We start from the raw sequence: 12,141 nt of genomic DNA, 5'->3' as shown, positions 1-12,141 counted from the left end.
AGAGTTAATAATAGTGCATTGTACACTTGCAATTTGCTAGGAAGAGCCTCTTAAGTGTTCTCACCACACACACAAAAAAGATCTTAACTATGAGAGGTGAGGGATATGATCGTTAGCTTGACTGTGGTAATCATTTTTTTCTTAAAGATTTTATTTTAAGTAGTCTCTACACCCAAAGGTGGGGCTCAAACTCACAACCCTGAGATCAAGAGTCGCATGGTCTACTAATGCAGCCAGCCAGTGCCCTGAATGTGGCAATCATTTTGTAGCTGGGGCACAGGGGGGCCCCAAACAGACCAGGTTTGGCCATTGGCCCCTGACAAAATCCAAAGGCAGAGAAACAAGCGGTGGTGAGACAAGAAAGGGATTTACTTCCGTGAGACCAAAGGGGATATGCAGGTGGGCAAAACTCTAATTTCCAAACATCTGTTTTTCTTATCACCCTGTGAGGTGCATTCCTTCCCTCTGAAACCCAAGATCCCTACCCCTTTCTCCTTACTCCAGAATGAGATATGCATCTCATTCTGCCTGACTGTATTTAAAATTTCCGTGTCTATGTGGTATTCCCCATAGGTATGCTATTACATTTGGTTTTCTCACGTTAATCTCTCTCGTGTCAATTTGAGTCCTTTTTTTTTTCTTCCAATTTGATTCTTAGTCCAGCTAGAAGAACTCTTGAAGGGGACACGAATTCTTGCTCCCCCACAGTGGTAGATTTTTGTCCTGCCAACAGATGGGTCACTCAGATAAAATTTATCTCCTGTAATAACCCTTGTTTTAGAAAGAGCCCCCAGTTTAGATTCCTCTATGTAGTTAAGGTAGGAGCAAAAGTTTCTCTTGAGCCCACAGGGTCTCAACTGCCTTCAGGTCCAAATAATCCACATGCCAAAGTGGCACATTCTGGTGGGGCCTGTCCCAACCCTTTTCAAGACACTGAACTTAATGAGAAAAACAGAAATCAAGGCACCAAACCATACAATCTTTGCTCTCATATATCTGCTTTTGGATTTCAGCAAAATGTTAGCATCTACCAGAGACACAGGAAGAACAGCAAACCAAACCTCTGACCTGGTCTAATCTGCTCACCGAGGGGAGAGCCCAGAGTGGGGCCACACATGGAAAAGCGTGAGAAGAGAGGATTCTGGATGGAGCTGGGAGGCAGAGGGCTCTAGGTTTCTGATCTCCCTGCCTATGGGATATTCCCAGTTCTGTCTTCCTAAATTTGCCTAGCAGAAGCTTTCTATGATTGTGTTCTACTTAAGCCAATTCCCTGTCCATTTTATAATATAAAATAATAAGCAATTTAACATAAACACTTGAGTTTTCTTTTTTTTTTTTTTAATTGTTGTTTAATCAAATGGTGGAGCTTCTACTGGTCTTTCAACTCCTTCGGTCTCCTGATGGCCGACCTTACTGTGACGGCAGAAGTGGTGTTGTCGGTCCAGGGCCACCAGCGACAGTTTTCATGCAGGAGCCACAGTGCCAGATCCCCACAGCCCGTCTTTTCATCTTGGTTTTGCCACAGAAGGAGCAAGTGTGCTTGGCGTGCTGGCTTATTTTATAATCTTCTTCACCTTTTTCCTGAGGGAGGCACCATAACCGGTCCTGTATTTACCCACGATTCCGACCTTCTTGGTGCATTTAGCCATGTTGCCGCAAGCCCAGAAAGAACATTCCTGGAGGGCACATGGGTAGCTCAGTCGGCTAAGCACCCGCCTTTGGCTAGGGTCATGATCCCAGCGTCCTGGGATCAAGACCCACGTCAGGCTCCCTGCTCAGCAGTCTGCTTCTCCCTCTCCCGCTGCACCTCCCCTCTACTCGTGCTCTCTCTCGCACGCTCTCTCTCAAATAAATAAAATCTTTAAAAAAAAAAAAAGATTCCTAGAGCTGAAAGTTGAAAAGTTTCTTCAGCTTGAAAGGATTTATGTATATTTCAAAGATACGGAGAAGGAAATTACAAGATTGCTAAACTGAATATTCTAAGAAAAAGGAGGTGAAGGAAATCTTTTCCCTTGAGCTCAGAGTATTACACTTCCTGTGCTGTATGTGTACTTGTTCTTAGCACAACCAGGTCTAGGGCCCTGATCACCTAGGGGTGGTGGACATCTGGATTCCCACAGGCACAGGATTTGGGTAGCTAGGGGTGGCCTTGAGCTCACTGGGCTCCTGCACAAGGGTTTGAACAGGAAGGAAGGGGTAGCACTGGACAAGGCTCAGCAAGGACACAGGAGCGGGGAGACAGCACAGGCTTGGTGGAATGACTGCTTTGTGCTGCAGACGCTGACTCAGGTTGAGGCTGTGCTCGGCCTTGTTCCTGTGTGCCTGCAAGCAGATGGCATCATGAGGGGTGGTCCACAAGCCCAGGTTGATGGAGGGCCAAGGTTGCTGCAGGAGACTCAGGGCCAGGTTTCCTGTGGGCACTTGTGAGGGTTTGGGTGGAATCTTAGGAGCACAGGCTCTGTAGCCCCACTTTGCAAGAGGGAAGCTGTGTGTGTGTGTGTGTGTGTGTGTGTGTGTGTGTGTTTTGCGGGGGAACAGTGTGTCATTGCTTAGTGCGCATGTGAGTGGGCAGAAGTCACATGGTTACAGCATAGTGGGTGAGGGGGACTCAGTGCCAGAATTCTGTCCTCCAGTCTGCAGGCCCGGATGACTCCAGGGTAGACATGGAGTCACAGGATGATGAATGATTTGAAGGCCTGGAGCAGGGAGCGGATTTTCCCTCCAGCCCAGGCCCCCCGCAACCAGGTCGGACTCAGGGTAATGCACTCGTGTCCTGCCCTAACCAGGCTCACTGGCTGCACACATTGGGTCTAAACGTCAGAGCCTTAGAGCGACAGCACTTCTTTCCTCTGGGAACCTCCCAGGGGGTGGCATCAGGAGTTCTCACAGCTGAGCATACAGGCGTCTTCACCACAGCTTCGTTTGAGATGAGCGAAGGACAACAGGGGACAGTTTAATCATCCGTGGTGGGAACGAAAGGAAGCCTTTGATGGTGGTGCCATAAACACATATTTGGTTGTAAATTATGACTGATGTTTAGTAATAAAGCAGGATATAACTGCACTAATGGACCAGATTTTGTTCACTGCTGCTTCGGTTGTATGTGCGTCTGTGTTCTCTGGGAGTTGTGCCACCATAGGTCTTTCATCTCCATCCTTTAGGTACTTGTATTTCCTCACATCTTGAAATAGGTAATAAAAAACTCATTGAGGGAAATACGTGATTCTAGGTCTGGGACACAGAAAAGAGTCTGGAGCATCCTGTACTGGTATAAATACGGAAATTTCCCCCCAAAAATACTGGAATGTATCAAAGCCACATGAAAGAGAAACTTAAAGGGCTCCTGATGGCCAAAGCTGGAATAATTTGGGCAACAAAATAAATAGTATCATACTGATTTATAATACCTAGTGTAAGTTAGTATATACCAGTTTATACTGACATGAATAAATAATTGAATAAACAAAAAAATGGAGAGACAAATCTTCCTGGCAGAAAAATGCTAGAGAATACACACGCACTCACACACACGTGTGTATGCCTGGGTCCAGGGAATAGATATTAACTTAATTCCCCCCAGTTGCTTTTTTTAAGACTTTATTTATTTATTTGACAGAGAGCAAGAGAGTACAAGTAGGCATAGAGGCAGGCAGAGGGAGGAGAAGCAAGCTCCCTGATGAGCAAGGAGCCCGATGGGGAACCTGATCCCAGGACCCTGGGATCATAACCTGTCAAACAAGCAAAATTTAAATACATTATGGAGACCCATGTCCCATTAACCACCACTCACCCAGATCTGCGTTCCCCTTCTTTCTCCCTCCGAAGGATTTTTGTCTACTACTCTGTTCATGTCTTTCTCTTTCCTGATTCACTCCCCTGTTTTCTCCTTTCCTGTGATTCCCCCGTCTCCTCCCCTGCTTTCTCCCCTTTTCTCTCTTCCTTTCCCTACACCTACACTTTCCGGGGAGCTCCTGAGACCTAGTTCACCTTCCCTTACTCTTTCAGCCCAAGCTTTCCGACTGCTCCGATCTCCATCAATGTCGGCCTCTCTCCCCGCCCCACCCCCGTCTGTGTCCGGGGCTCTCCCAGGTCCGTTCCCTCTGCCCCGACTCACTGGCGCCCCCTCTGGCTAAGCTCTCGCACTGCTGTGTCTCTCTGGGCGGTCATCCCTGCCAATCGCAGGCTCACAACCATTTTCTCCCCGCTGTCTGCGTAAAGCACCTCGCCCTGTTGCCCCACTTCTGATAACCAGGGGCCCCGACTGTTCCGCTCCCCTTCTTCTGCAGCGCCTCCCTTTGTCCACATTTCGCTCTTTTCTTTTCTCCGCTTGCGACTTTCCTGAGTTCCTGTCTTCCGCTCTTACGGCCTCACTGGCAGGTCCCTCCGCATCCTCTATCCTGCCGTCTCTGTACGGACCGGCTCACGGATCTCTCCTCCGCCATCCTCCTTCTCCTGCTCCCCCCCTCCCTCGTCGGCCGCTGTCCGGGCCTTCCTTCTGCAGTCATGGCTTCCACAAGGCCCCCCATCCTCGCGGGGGGCAGGGGACCTGCTCCGTGACTCCCCGCGATCTTCCGCCCTAAATCCCGCTCCCGAAAGCCCGCACCGAGGAGGGTGCCGTTCCCGGGCATCGGTCCTCTCACTGTATGCGGGGCTGCACGGGGGGATCTCGGGAGGGCGGCGGGGTCTGCGCAATCCCAGGGCCAGGGCCAGACTCCGCGCCTCTATGGGCCGAGCCGGGCCAGGCTGCGGCGCGAGGCGCACACGCCCATCTCCCTGGACGCCCACGGCGCGGGTGGGAGCGGTGCCAGGGACGGCGTGGAGCAAGGAGACCACGCGGCAGGCGGCGTCTGAAGGCCCGCGGGCCGGGACACCACAGGCGGGGACCGACTCCGAAAAATGGGAGCCTGAACGCACCGGGACCCCCGGGCCGGCAGCGCCGCTCGCAGGGCTCCGTGTGTCTCTCCGCGACACCCTACTTACCGCGGTGGGAGGCGGGGCTGAGGCGACTCTAATGCGCGCGGAGACCCCAGACCCCGGGGTGTAGGCCTGGGGACTGAGACGCTCACGTACAGAACAGAAAGGACCGAAAACAGTCGAAGCCGTCGTAACCTTCTGGGCGACCCAGCCGCTTGAGGGCCCGGAAGTCTGTAAAAAACTGCGCGTGCGCGCTGGCGGAAGGGCGGGGCTACGGCGTGGCCTGAGTGGAGCGCTTCCGGCAAGGGGAGGGGTCAGGTAAGTTTCGGGCCAGTGCGAGAACTCAGTGACCCCGGGGTGGAGCGTGCCTGACGGAGCGAGCCCGGCAATAGGCGGGTTGTGAAGCGTGGCCTGGCCAGGACGCTCACCGTCTGAGGGCGGGGCTCGAGCGGGGCCTGGGTGCAGCGCTTCCGGGAACGACCCGGACACACGCACGGGCCAGAAGTGGGCCGCAGTTCCGGGAGACGGGATGGGGCGGGGCGCTTCCGGTAATGGGAGGGAAACGGATAAGATCCGTCGAGACGGGAGGGCGGGGCCGGGCGGAAGCTGGGCTGCGAGTTTCGGGCACTGGGCGCGCCCCAGCTATCCCCCTGGCTGGACCTTCAGGGGCGAGGCCAGGACCGCTGGCCGGGGTCTGGGTGGGGCCTGGTCTCCAGCCCGCCCCCAGGACGTGTCTTTCTTTGGAATTTCCAATCCTTTGAATTTCTGTTGCGTCCTGTGGGACAGGAGTACTGCCTGCCTATTTTAAGTTGATGTCTCCAACAGTCTAAGGTAGAGCTATAGTCGTTTGGACCACTTGTGTTGAAAGCTAACATGTTTACGTTTTCTCAAGGTGAGACGGTTTTCGTTAAAAACGGTTTTGTCCTAGAGGTAGAGACGCTGCTCCTTGGAGAGGCCAGCCAGACTCCGTGGTCTGGGACCCCGTCCTCGGGGGGAGTCGATGTGGGGCCTCGGCTGGATCCAGGAACTTAGGCTGGATCCAAAATGTGGGGCCAGGGCTGGATCCAGAATTTAAGCAATTTAACTAAGTAAGGAGTGCACCTGTCTGTACAAGGGATGCAAATGGGAATGTGAAATGTGAAAACCTACCAATGCGAAATATGCCATTTTTACCAACATTTTCCAGCCACAATGCTATGAAACTAGAAATCAGTCATAAGGAAAATTCTGGAAAGAACACAAATACATGGAACATGCTACAATCAATGAGTCAAACAAGAAATCAAAGAAGAGATCAAAACTTACATGAAAACAAATGAAAAAAACAAAACAATAGTCCAAAATATTTGGGATGCAGCAAAAGCAGTTCTAATAGGAAAGTAATACAGGCCTACCTCAAGAAGCAAGAAAATCTCAAACAACTTACACGTGAGGGAGCTAGAAAAAGCAGAACAGACAAAACCCAAAACCAGCAGAAGGAAGTAAATAATAAAGATTAGAGCAGAAATAAATGAAATAAAAACTAAGAAAACAATAGAACAAAGAAACCAGGAGCTGGTTCCTTGAAAAGATCAACAAAATCAATAAACCTGTAGCTGGACTCCTCAAAAAAAAAGGAGAAACAGTGTACTCTGATAAAATCAGACATGAAAGAGGAGAAATAACAACTGACACCACAGAAATACAATTGTAAGAGAATATTATGAGAAACTATATGCCAACAAATCAGACAACCTAGAAGATATGGATAGGTTCCCAGAAACTTATAAATTACCAAAACTGAAGCAGGAAGAAATAGAAAATTTGAGCGACCAATTACCAGCAATGAAACTGAATTAGTAATCAAAACACTCCCAATAAACAAAAGTCCAGGACCATATGGTTTCACAGGCAATACTCTGATACCAAAACCAGATAAATACACCACAAAAAAAAAAAAAAAGGAAAAATACAAGCCAATATCCTTGATGAACATAGATGCAAAAATCCTCAACAAAATACTAGCAAACCAAATCCAAAAATACATTTAAAAAATCATTCACCACAATCAAGCAGAATTTATTCCTGGAATGCAAGCATGGTTCCATATTCACAAATCAATGTGATACATCACATCAGTAAGAAAAAGTATAAAAAACATATGATTACTTCAATAGATGGAGAAAAAGCATTTGACAAAGTACAATATCCAATCATAAAAACCCTCAACAAAATAGGTTTAAGGGGAACATACCTCAACATAATAAAAGGCCTTATATGGAAAACCTACGCTAACTCAATGGGGAAAAACAGAGCTTTTCCCCTAAGGTAAGGAAAACGACAAGGATGCCCACTCTCACCACCCTTATTCACCATAGTACTGGAAGTCCTAGCCACAGCAATCAGACAACAACAACAAAAATAAATAAAAGTCATCCCATTACTAAGGAAGAAGTAAAACTTTCACTATTTGCAGATAACTTGATACTATACATAGAAAAACTGTAAAAACTCCACCAAAAAACTACTAGAACTTATAAATTCAATAAAGTTGAAGGATATAAAACCAATGTGCAGAAACATGTTACATTTCTATATTCCAGTAATGAAGCAACAGAAAGAGAAATTAAGAAAACAATCCCATTTACAATTGCACCAAAAATAATAAAATACCTAGGCATAAACTTAACAAAAGAGATGAAAGACTTCTACTCTGAAAACTATAAAACACTGCTGAAAGAAACCAAGGACAACACAATGAAATGGAAAGACATTCCATGGTCATGCATTGGAAGAATATTAAAATGTCTATACTACCCAAAGCAATCTACATATTTAATGCAATTCCTATCAAATTATCAACAGCATTTTTCACAGAACTAGAACAAACAATCCTAAAATTTGTATGGAACCACAAAAGACCTTGAATAGCCAAAGCAATCTTGAAAAAGAAAAACAAGGAGGGGAGGGGAAGGGAAATAAAAAATTAAAATAATTAAAAAGAAAAACAAAACTGGATGTATCACAATACCAGATTTATATTACAAAACTGTAGGAATCAAAACCGTATGGTACTGGCACAAAAACAGACACATAGATCAATAGAACAGAATAGAAAACCCAAAAATAAACCCACAATTATATGGTCAATTAATCTTTGACAAAGGAGGCAAGAATATGCAATGGGAAAAAGACAGTCTCTTCAGCAAATGGTGTTAGGAAAACTGGACAGCTATACATAAAGGAATGAAATTGGATCACTTACTTACACCATACACAAAAACTCACAATGGATCCATGATCTAACTGTGAGACCTGAAACCGTAAAAATCCTAGAAGAGAGGCAGTGATTTCTCTGATATTGGCCATAGCAACATTTTTCTAGATATGGCTTCTTAAGCAAGGGAAATAAAAACAAAAATAAACTATTGGGACTATATCAAAATAAAAAGCTTCTGCACAGTGAAGGAAACAATCAACAAAACTAAAAGGCAACCTATGGAATGGGAGAAGGTATCTGCAAATGTCTTATTTGATAAAGGGTTAGTATCCAAAATATATAAAGAACTGATACAACTCAATACCCAAAAAACAAATAATCCAATTAAAAAATGGGCAGAAGGCATGAATAGACATTTCTCCAAAGACGACATCCAGATGGCCAGCAGATACTTGAAAAGATGCTCAACATCACTCATCATTAGGGAAAATGCAAATCAAAATTACAATGAGCTATCACCTCACGCCTGTCAGAGTGACTAAAATCAAAAACACAGGAAAAAAACAAGAGCTGGTGAGGATGTGGAGAGAAAAGAAACCCTCTTGCACCATTGATGGGAATGCAAACTGGTGCAGCCACTGTGAAAAACAGTATGGGGGTTTCTCAAAAAGTTAAAAATAGAACAACCCTATGATCCATTAATTGCACTGCTGGGTATTTACCTCCAAAATACAAAAACAGTAATTTTCAAAGGATACATGCACCCTGACGTTTACTGCAACATCATTTACAATGGCCAAATTATGGAAGCAGCCCATGTCCATCAACAGATGAATGGGTAAAGGAGTTGTGGTGTATGTATACAATGGAATATTTTTCAGTCATAAAAAAGAATGAAATCTTGCCATTTGTAACAACATGGTTAGAGCAAGAGAATACAATGCTAAGTGAAATAAGCCAGCCAGAGAAAGACAAATGGCATATGATTGCACACGTATGTAGAATTTAAGAAACAAAACAAACAAGCAAAGGGAAAAAAGAGAAACTAGGAAATAGACTCTTAACTATTGAGACCAAACTGATGGTTACCAGAGGAGAGGTCGGGAGGGAGGTGGGCTAAATAGGTGAGGGAGATTAAGGAATGCACTTCCAGAAGAGCACTTGGTGAGGTATGGAAGTGTTGAATCACTATATTGTACAACCTGAAATTTTATTACACTGTATATTAACTGGAATTTAAATTTTAAAAACTTAATAGAATAGTAAAACAAAACAAACAAAAAAACACCTAGCACCAAACAATTTCAAGTTTCTGTCTTTACAGGGAGAGGAGAGAAAAAAGAAAGGAAGACTGATGCTAATTTATAAGGCAAATAACTTTTTTTTCTTTCAGCTCTTAAAAATCTGCTTGAAGACCACCAAAGAACACATATTTAAAATATCAGCCTGGTTCTCCTGCTCACTCTCCACTCTATGCACTATAATTCAATAACGGCAGAACGGTGGAAGTGTGCAAGGGTGAGAGGAAACTGGAGACAGATGGCCTCAGGGTGACAGGTAACCCCTGAAACCTGATGGCCCACAACAGTCGATCATTGCACACCTACACGACCTTAGTGCCTCACCCCAAACTCACAGAAGAGTGCCCACTGAAAAGAAACCACTTTTCTTTGAGGGTTTATCCTCTGTTTCCTCCAGACAAGATTTCAAAGGAAGGTGAAAGGGGGGAAGAGGACTTAAAAAGGACGGTGGAGTAATTAAAAAGAAGAGATGATTTTTCCAAAGCTGTAGCCTCTGCCCTAAAAGTGATCAAATCCATACTAACCTGGGAGAAAGTGTTAAAAAGAGCTCCATCTAAGACCCCAAAGGAATACACCCTCGAGAAAGTACAGGAAGACAAAAATGTCAACTTGATTTTCAAGAAGCATCACTCCGCTGGTGTGACCCAGACGCCACCACCCAGCACCTGGACCCTGCCGTGCTCCCAGTGAAAGTGGGAAAGGAACTATATGGGAAGTTCCAAGTGCAGACTGTGAGGCCTCCAAGCCCCCCGGACTCCAGGAGGCCCTGGTGGGGCCACCACATGCCAGTTAAGGCCTGGGACTGGAAGCCTCTCCTGTGGCCGCCCCTGGTGGCACTGAACTGCAGTTTTCCATCCCAGCATGCTCCCTCCCTCACAGGAGCCTGCCTCCCCCTCAGGACGCCCCCCCCTCTTTCCCCAAAACATTCAGCTTTCAGCTAAGTTGCTCAGGAAACAGGCCAGCTTTCTCAATGCCAAGCCTCAGTCCTTAGGGCTCCCAGGGGTGTTGGGTGTGGGCAGGCATAGCATCCCCATGTCCTCCCTGGGGTCCAGCCAACACTGGCTATCATGATCACTCAAGTCCCCAACTCCCAGGGCCTTTGGTGGCTACTGGCAAGCTCTCCGGGATCCAAGTGGCTACATCTAGAAAGCGTTCATGCAGCCACCACTGGGGTGGGTGGTGTGCCTACCTGGTTCCAAGGGAGTACGAAAAGGGGACTGTGGATGGGCTCCCAAAGAGTCCCATTGTGAGAAAGGGAGAGTCCCAATATGTGGACCCATCGCAGGTACTGGAAAGTGGGAGCTAGGGGAAGTGAAAGTGAGAAGTGCTGCTACCTGTGGGAGTTTCCCTCGTGATAAAAATAATAATTACTAATAGAGTATTAAAAACTTAGACTAGTAACATTAACAATAAACATGTCCAGGAACTTATAATATCTTTGAATGACACTAAAGGACCCCACACTTTGATATGGCTGTTGTGTCTGCTCCTCTTATGTACAAACACATCACCAAGGGGAAAGATGCTGCTAAAAATTATAGAACTACGATCATTTCTAATGGGGAACCAATGGTAAGTGCAGAATATTGAATTGCAGTGGACATGATAAATGCAGCCCATGCATCATATTCCCTTGCAGGATCCTCTGACTCTGAAGACAAAAGAATTTTATCAGTCACTGTAAGCTGGCAGAATGGCTTCAGGAATGTGACCATCGGAACAATCTTATCACAGACAGGATTCACAATCACTGGAAATTTCTCCCTTCTCTACCATTATCTCCTCCTTTACTCTACTGGGCGCAGGGTGAGATCCACAGATTGGATGCTTAAGCACCTGATTAGAGCCAACTCTAGCCCTGCTTCCTAAAGGAGTCCCCAGACAGTGGCAGCTCTTGATTTGAAAGATTTCCTTGATGATGTCAGATGCAAACTTGTTTTCTATCTTCACAGGGTGGGAACGGGTGTGCCCATCAGCAGCACCTGCCTCTTGAGTATCTTCCAGGCCAGCACAATCAGCCCCAGAAACTCCACATGGGCAGAACTTAAAAGTAAAAGCTCCCAGGCACATTGGCTCCTTTGTTTCGTTGTGCTGGATCCTGCCGATACTGGTAAATCTCTCTTTTCCTGTATGTGTGACTGGCAAATGGAACAATGCAAACATCACAATGAAAAAGGATTTGGGATCCTGTTCTGGGGTAGGTAATAACAAAACCACACTATCACTACAGGCAACATTGTTGTCATTCTCTGATATCTGCTGCTCGGGGGTCATGCTGTGGGCCAGTGGCTCCGTGGTTTCCATCCTGCATGAGCACAAGCAGGGGGTCAGGCACGTTCATACCAACAATCTCTCCCCAAGATGCATCCCCGGGTCCACAGTCACCCAAAGAATCCTTGTCCTTGGGAGCACCCTTGTATCATTTTATACCGTCTTCCACCTTCCAAGTCTGCACTGTTCTTATTAATAATCCCAGTTGGTTGCTGGTGAACATCTCTGCCTTAAACAACAGATTTTTCCCAACTGTAGGCCCCTTTGTTCTCATGAGCCATGGCTCCAGTGTGTCCAGGCTCTGTTTTGTCTGGACAAGGAACTAAATCTCCTGATGTCATCAGAAACATAAAGTGGGGCACCTGGCCAGCTCATTCAATAGAGCATGCAACTCTTCATCATGGTCATAAGTTCAAGGCCCACACTGGGGCTTGAGTTTAACGTAAAAAAAAAAAG

The 12,141-nt window shown here is 46.3% G+C and overlaps 2 pseudogenes across 1 annotated transcript in view; one reads left to right on the top strand and one right to left on the bottom strand.

Annotated features, from left to right (window-relative positions):
- Positions 1 to 1,202: 1,202 nt before the first annotated feature.
- LOC118548107 (large ribosomal subunit protein eL43 pseudogene) overlaps positions 1,203 to 12,141 on the bottom strand; it is a 34,549-nt pseudogene continuing 23,610 nt past the window's right edge. Inside the window, exon 2 of the transcript XR_013444340.1 lies at positions 1,203 to 1,676. The product of XR_013444340.1 is annotated as a large ribosomal subunit protein eL43 pseudogene (transcript). The remainder of the gene's footprint in view (positions 1,677 to 12,141) is intronic.
- LOC118548106 (vomeronasal type-1 receptor 4-like) lies at positions 11,017 to 12,020 on the top strand (annotated as a pseudogene).

The sequence above is a fragment of the Halichoerus grypus genome, chromosome 15 (assembly GCF_964656455.1).
Source record: "Halichoerus grypus chromosome 15, mHalGry1.hap1.1, whole genome shotgun sequence".
NCBI classification, from domain to species: domain Eukaryota; kingdom Metazoa; phylum Chordata; class Mammalia; order Carnivora; family Phocidae; genus Halichoerus; species Halichoerus grypus.
Note: the sequence above shows the minus strand (reverse complement) of the source record. Positions and strands in the feature narration are given on the sequence as shown.